Source organism: Notechis scutatus, chromosome 15, assembly GCF_049901735.1.
Source record: "Notechis scutatus isolate UNSWTSFEM ecotype Mainland chromosome 15, rNotScu1.2, whole genome shotgun sequence".
NCBI classification, from domain to species: domain Eukaryota; kingdom Metazoa; phylum Chordata; class Lepidosauria; order Squamata; family Elapidae; genus Notechis; species Notechis scutatus.
In genome coordinates this window covers 8,435,535-8,443,241 of record NC_142023.1, presented here as the reverse complement: position 1 = coordinate 8,443,241, position 7,707 = coordinate 8,435,535, and positions in this window count along the sequence as shown.

Genomic DNA, 7,707 nt, shown 5'->3' with positions numbered 1-7,707 from the left:
TGCAATGTTTTGCTAAGGTCTGTTCTCATTTCCAGGGTCAGGAGATTCCCTGTGCTACTTATCTGAGAAATCTCTTTATTTTTTTTCTTCCCCTGGATCTCCTTAGAAATATGTTCAGTCGGGCAACCTTGGCTGCTGAATATTGCGTGGTGTTTTTTATTTTTTATTTTTTTCCTTAGATCTTTCCCCCAGCTAGACAAATACGCGGGATTTGGTTATGGCTCAGCATCTCATAGGAACTTGGAAAATGAAGTGTGAGATAGTTGTGTTGTGTTGTGTTGTGAGGCCAGGCCCCAAAGAAAAACCCCAACAGCTCAGGGCAGGTGTAGCAGCCACAGTGGCCATAATAAAGAATTTTGAAGAGCCACCATGAGGGAAACATCCACAAATCCATGTTTTTGCTGACCTAGAGATTAAAATTCTCTCTCTGAATTTTCTGCTTGGCTTCCAAAGCAGTACATTCCTGTAAAATGTCTGAGGAAGAATAAGAAGAGACGAGGCTTTCTCAAAAACAAAAAACCCACCCTCCCTTTTTAAGTCTTCTCCTTCCTGCATCCAGTTTTGATTGCCACGATATAAAAAAGATTTTGAGGCACTTGAAGGAGTGCAGAAAAGAACAACAAGGATGATTAGGGGACTGGAAGCTAAAACATATAAAGAAGGAACTGGGTTGCAGGAACTGGGTGTGTCTAGTCTAATGACAAAAAGGACCAAGGCTGACATGATAGCAGCCTTCCAATGTTTGAGGGGCTACCACAAAGAAGAAGAGGAGGTCCGCCTATTCTCCAAAGCCCCTGAAGGCAGGAGAAGAAGCAACGGATGGAAACTAAACAAGGAGAGAAGCAACTTAGAACTAAGGAGAAAGTTCCAGGCAGGAAGAACAATTCACCGTTGGAACTACTTGCCTTCAGAAGTTGTGGGTGCTCCATCACTGGAGGCTTCCAAGAAGAGATGGACAGCCATTTCTCTGGGATGGTATAGACTTTCCTGCTCCAGCAGGAGGTTGAACTAGATAACCTCCAAGGTCCCTTCCAACTGGGTTATCCTGTCACACCCCTGAGAGAATGTGACATCCCTATGTTGTTGGGGAATTTCCGACGACACTGTCTAACCTCTCTCCACTCCAAAGCATTCTGGCTGCTCCATTTGATTGTTACCGGGTGCTCTTTTGTCACCCCCCAACAACAACAACATCTTGAGAACTGGAGGTCATTCATCTCAACATCTGGATCTCATGGACTTCTATCTCCCCTTTGAGGTCCGCATTCCTGACCTGGTTTGTTCCTGGGGGAACCGGCTGTTTACCATCTTCTTTCTCCAGCCCTGGGACAAAAGTGCCTCAAGACAAGACCGTCTCTCCTTCCGCCCGGGTTGGAAGCTTCTGTCGTCCAGGTTCGAGAAGGGTGGCCATCATCCCCTCTTTGCCCTGGATGGGAGTGGGACTCAGCATCTGTTTCTTATTCTGAGATCTTGCCCTCTCTCTCTCCTTCCACGGCTCTCCTTTGATATCTTCTTTTAAAGTTTGTTCCTTTTGTCAGTGGGTGGCTGTTAGGAGGTGTTAACATGCACCGGGCAGATTCTGGATCTCTAGCGGCCAACATGAGAGATTCCACGAAGTCTTTTGTTTATCTTAATAGTGTGGGTTCATCCTTGGGCATATTTCTCCTTCCTTCCTTCCTTCCTTCCTTCCTTCCTTCCTTCCTTCCTTCCTTCCTTCCTTCCTTCTCTTTCTTTCTTTCTTTCTTTCTTTCTTTCTTTCTTTCTTTCTTTCTTTCTTTCTTTCTTTCTTTCTTTCCTTCCTTCCTTCCTTCCTTCCTTCCTTCCTTCCTTCCTTCCTTCTTCTCTGAAGGTTATAAACCTATTCAGTAACATACTGTTTAAAATAATCTGAGACTCCATCTGATTCCAAGCAGAACTTGAACTCTGAACATCACCCATGGCCTTTCCAAAAAGCATCAAATTCCTCCAATCAATAAGGGAGAATAGCTCAGGGTTGAAACGAGGGGGTCCTTGGTGCACTCTTGAGTTTGGCTGTTTTCTTGCAAACGTTTCCTGAGCCGACTGGGTGACATTGTCAGTTCTACCTAGCTCATTGCCTGCCTACATTTAGCACTTGATAAAGTTACCTAGTTGAGTTAGGAAACTTTTGCAAGAAAACAGCCGAACTCAGAGAGCACCAAGGACCCCACAGCCCTCTTCCTCCTTCTCCTCCTCCTTCCAGCAAATCTCTCTCCCTTCTAGCACTGATGATCTTACCTAGCTGGGTCATGAAACATTTGCAAGAAAACCACCAAGGACCTCCAGAATATCGTGTGTGTGTGTGTGATAGAGAGAGAGAGAGATTTCATTTTTACTTCGTTCTCTACCCTTCTCGTACAGAAGGAAAAAAAGGCCAGATAACCTCATTTTCTTTAAAAAAAGAAAAGAAAATAGTCATAAAAACGTACTATTGGGACAGGCAGCTGGTTAGGCCCCCTTTTTCCTCTCTCCCCCATCCACCCACCCTGGGTTTATCTAAAAATCTTCCCCTTTTTGCAAATATAAAATATCTCGCCCAGCCCTTGAAGGATGATTGGGGGGGAGGGGGCTGAATCCTGCCTCTGTTAAAGAGGGGAGGCAGGTGGCTTATCTCTCTTTGTATGTGAAGAATGGAGTTAATTTGAAGAGAAAAGGCGCAGGGGAGGAGTAGGCAGGCGTTGACAGGGCGGCTGCACCCTGGAGCCCCCGTCCTTCCCCCCCGGCCACCTGCAAAAGTCGCCTCTGCCGGTAGCCTGGCACTTGGGAACAAGCCCTGATTGTTAATTCATATCCCTATCAGCTCCCGCAATCTTCCGCTTGATTTGTCTAAAGGCAGAGCTCACCAAGCATTTGTCCGTTTGCCGGGGACGGACAGAAATCGTTTGCTCCATCCAAGGTTGGATTCATTGAAGGGAGAGCCTGCCTTCAAATCTCGGGTTTTCCTGCAGCCGGTCCTTCCCAATTCATCGTCCCAGTTGGCGAGTGTTCTTGACTTAGGCTTCCCCAAAAGCACGAAGCAGACTCCTCGTCTGGAAAAAAAAACAAACCTTTTATTTAGGTTATAAAGGGAATTCCTCTCCAGCAAAGTCCCGGCAAACAGTCTTTCAAGAGATTTCACCACTACAGACCTTGATCAGGCTTGGAGAGTTGCCAGGCCGATGGCTTCCAAACGCCACACTAGAGCAGCAATTACTTGGCAGGAAGTCAGGAACAGATCTTCACACTAATTAAATGAACGAATGGTCTCCTGCAAACCCCACTCCCCTTTCGCTCCTCTTTATTCCCTCTGAGAGGGGCCATTCACCTGTGCCTTTACTCCCGAGTCGACCCTTGCTCCTCAGCTGTTCCCTTCTCCTGGCAGCTCTGCGCATGCGCACACTGGGAACAGGCTCCAGCTGCTCTTCTGCCCCACTGATATCCAAAGGCAGCTGATAAGTGTCAGGCAGCCCTGGCCCCATCTCTGCCTTCAACGCAGAGCCCTCGTCAGAGCCTCCCCCAGACTCCAGGACTGGCCCAGGTTCCTCCCCAACCTCCTCGCTGTCCGAATCTGCCACAACAGCGAGAAGAAATGTCATCCAGGGCCGGAAGGAACCTTGAAGGTCTTCTAGTCCAACCCCTTTGCTCAAGGCCGAAGACTTTAATACCATCCCAGTCAAATGGTTGTCCGTTTTTGAAATTCTCTCCTTGTTGAATCTCTCCTTGTTCAGTTTCCATCCATTATTCCTTGTCTGGCCCTTGGGGGCTTTGGAGAATAGCTTGACCCCTTCCTCCTCTCTATGCCTCAAATATTGGAAGACTGCTCTCTTGTCTCCCCTGGTCCTTCTCTTCCTTAAACTAAACACACCCAGTTCCTGCAGCCGTTCATCTATGTTTTATCCTCCAGCCCCTTCATCATCCTGATTGCTCTTCTCTGCCCTCTTTCCAGAGTCTCAATGTCTTTTTTATAGTGTGCTGACCAAAAGTGGAGGCTGGACTCCAGCTGTGGTCTGATCTCACTGGCTTGAGGTTGACTCAGCTTTCCATCCTTCCAAGATCGGTAAAATGAGGACTCTCTACTATGAAATAGTATAGGATCTTCTGCGGGGGTTGGACTAGAGGACCTCCAAGGTCTCTCCCCACTCTGATTACATTCAAGGGGCTTCGTGAAAAGTCCAACCTGCATTTTCCTGACTGTTACTGAAAACGTTCCATCCCCAAAGGAGGCAATTTTGGGTTTGGTTTTTCAATGATTTCTCCAGCCAACAAGCCCTCAACAGGTTACAAAGCCGGGGAAAGTTTGCACGTGGTGATAGATGAGCCTTTGATTAAAAACAACCCATTGGGATCTTTATGAATAGCTTTAATCTTGAAGGTCAGGCAAGCAAAGCTATTTTCCTCCTCCACTCCTTTGCAGCCAGGCCTTCCTTCCTTCCTTCCTTCCTTTCTTTCTTCTCTTGGAACAAAGTTGCACCCGTTGTATACCAGGCCCCCTCTAATGCCTGAGAAAATCAGAGTAGGTCATCAGCAACAGACAGGAGTAAAACTCCCCGGTTGCTTTGGCTCTCCGTCTTCTCCCAGTCAATATTCCACACGTCTTGCCAACTCCTTGTCAGCTACTGACAAGGAGATTTCCAGATCGCGGTGTGACAAGTTAATTAAAAAAGCCAACAAAAGAAAAAAAGAAAGGAGAGAGAGAGAAGCACCGATCAGAGGAGTCTAAACTTACAAACTGGATTAGTCATTGGCAGGGTGGAAAGAGGGACTGTGCCCAGGAAGGTTTTTTTTTTTTTTAAGAATTGGGAGTTTCTTTTTATTACCTTGTCCCTTCCTTTTCAGGGAAGGTTGGCAGTTTAGGAACAAGAGTGGGTTGCATTGATGGATTGTGCACTTTGGTCTGTTTTTCTGCTGGGGAGAAAGATATAGGTGGGGGAGATATTTCTCAGCTGGGCAGAACTAGATTTAATCAGAGTCCCTCCAAATAACTTCCCCACAGTTTTAAAATAATGCTGACAAAAAGTCAAAAATAAACACTAGGAAGTGAGTTTTGAAATAATTCTGGACACCCATTGAACTGTAGATTGAAATCTATTTCTATTATCTCCCTATCTATGATCTATCTATCTCTATCTATTTATCTCTCTATCTATCTATCTATCTATCTCCATCTCCATATATATTATCTCTCTCATCTCTCTCTCATTTCTATTTACCTACCTCTCTGCCTCTCTATGATCTATTTCTATTTATCTCTACCTATTTATCTACTTACCTACCTACCTATCTCTATCTCCATTTCTATTCTCTCTCCTCTCTCTCTCATTTCTATCTATCTCTCTGCCTCTCTACCTTCCTACCTGTCTCTATCTCCATATCTATTATCTATCATATCTATCTATCTATCATATCTATCTATCATATCTGTCTGTCTGTCTATCTATCTATCTATCTATCTATCTATCTATCTATCTATCTATCTATCTATCTATCTATCTATCTATCTATCTATCTATCTTAATTTGCACAAAATAAAACGGTATCACTCCAGAGAGCTGCATTTCGACAGCACCCCATTCGTGGTAACCAAATTTTCCGGTATTGTATTCTTGCGTTTCCCTGATGATCCCACAGGGTAATGGGCAAATCAAAAACAGCCAGTCACCAGAGTGACACAGCGGAGATTAATGTCAACTTTTATCTGTCACTTTGACGAGCTCTCCCGCGCAGGCATGAAATTTTAAAGGTGCCGTGTCAAAACAAAATGAAAAAGCAGTAATGTTCCCAATCTAGCATTCTCAGAGGGATAGGAGGGAAGGAGAGGGATACGGAGAAATCAATTTAATGATCGAGAGCTGGGATGGTTGAGTTTCTTCTTCTGCCTCCTTCCATCACTGGCTTCTGTTTTTTTTTTTCCTTTCCTCCCCAATGCACAGCTTGAAAATCCTTGCAACTTTCATTTCTTGATGCTAAATCTAAACACCCTTGGAATGTCCTAAACGTCCCTCAAGATCATTGTAGAATAAGCAAATTGATATTCCCTCAAGCTATGATTATTAATATCCCTTTATCTGATTTCCTAATTGCGTCTTCCCTTGACGAAGAACCTCCAGATGAATGGGGACTATAACTCCAGAATTCCCAGACAGTAGGTGTGTTCCTTCTTTGCTGGCATCCAAAACACCGAACAGAAAATTTCTCCTTCGTTCCAGGTTGGTTCTTTCCTTGCTTAATTTCCACCTGTTGCTTCTTGTCCTTCCTTTAGGTGCTTTGGAGAATAGCTTGACTCCCTCTTCTTTGGGGCAGCCCCTCAAATGCTGGAAAGACTGCTGTCATATCACCCCTAGTCCTTCCTTTGATCAGACTAGATATACCCAATTCCTGCAAATGTTCTTTGTACCTTTTAGACTCCAGTCACCTCATCTAATTTAATCTAACCTAATCTAATCTAAATACAACACAACACAATCTAGACTACTATAATTAATAACTGATAATAAGTAATTAATAAATTACCATAATCTAGAGGCTATCAGACTGGTAAAGAACCTGTAGTCAGCCGTGTGCAACAGCTGCCAAAAAAGCCAACGCAGTTCTAGGCTGCATCAACAGAGGGACAGAATCAAGATCACGCGAAGTGTTAATACCGCTTTATAATGTTTTGGTAAGGCCACACTTGGAATATTGTGTCCAGTTTTGGTGTATATGATGTAAAAAGGATGTGGAGACTCTGGAAAGAGTGCAGAGAAGAGCAACCAAGATGATTAGGGGACTGGAGGCTAAAACACATGAAGAACAGTTGCAGGAACTGGGTATGTCTAGTCTGATCAAAAGAAGGACTAGGGGTGACATGATAGCAATCTTCCAATATCTGAGGGGCTGCCCCAAGGAAGAGGCAGTCAAATTATTCTCCAAAGCATCTGAGGGCAGGACAAGAAGCAACGAGTGAAAACTGATCAAGGAGAGAAGCAACCAAGAACTAAGAAGGAATTTCCTGACAGTGAGAACAATTCATCAGTGGGACAACTTGGCTCCAGAAGTTGCGAATGCTCCAACACTGGAAGTCTTTAAGAAGAGATTGGACAATCATTTGTCTGCAATGGTATAGGGTTTCCTGCCTAAGCAGGGGGTTGGACTAGAAGACCTCCAAGGTCCCTCCCAACTCTGTTATTCTATTTTGATTTCCCACAATGCCCTAGCCTTGTCGCATTGTGGGACAGAGAAGGGACATCCCCCTTCTCTTCAAAAGTAGTCTCCAGCTACAGGGATTCCCAAGAAGGCAAGTATTATCCAACTTTCTTGGAGGATCCCACGTTTTGAGGAATAGCTGCACCCTGAATAGAGAGCAGGGAAAAAGAGAAGACAACCATTTTTAAAAATGGGAAACGCTTGGCTGTCTTTGAACGGCAAATTGCTGTAGCGCATTAAATATTAAACATATAAAAGGCACTCTCTGTTTTTTTTTTTGTAATTAAAACTCCTATTTCATATTTCACAGGTCACTACGGAGAGGTTGCAGGGTCATCTACGAAGTTTCTGCGGTCCCTTGTTTGGAGATAAAGTCTGTTGAAAAAGGAAGGAAGGAAGGAAGCGTTGCATTTGTGGTCATTGTTTTGACACACTCGGCTCTTAATTTCTTCTTCTCTGCTTTAAATTCCTCACTGCGGCACGTATATAAATACTGGGCAGAACTTGGTCTTACAAGAGCTCAGGAAA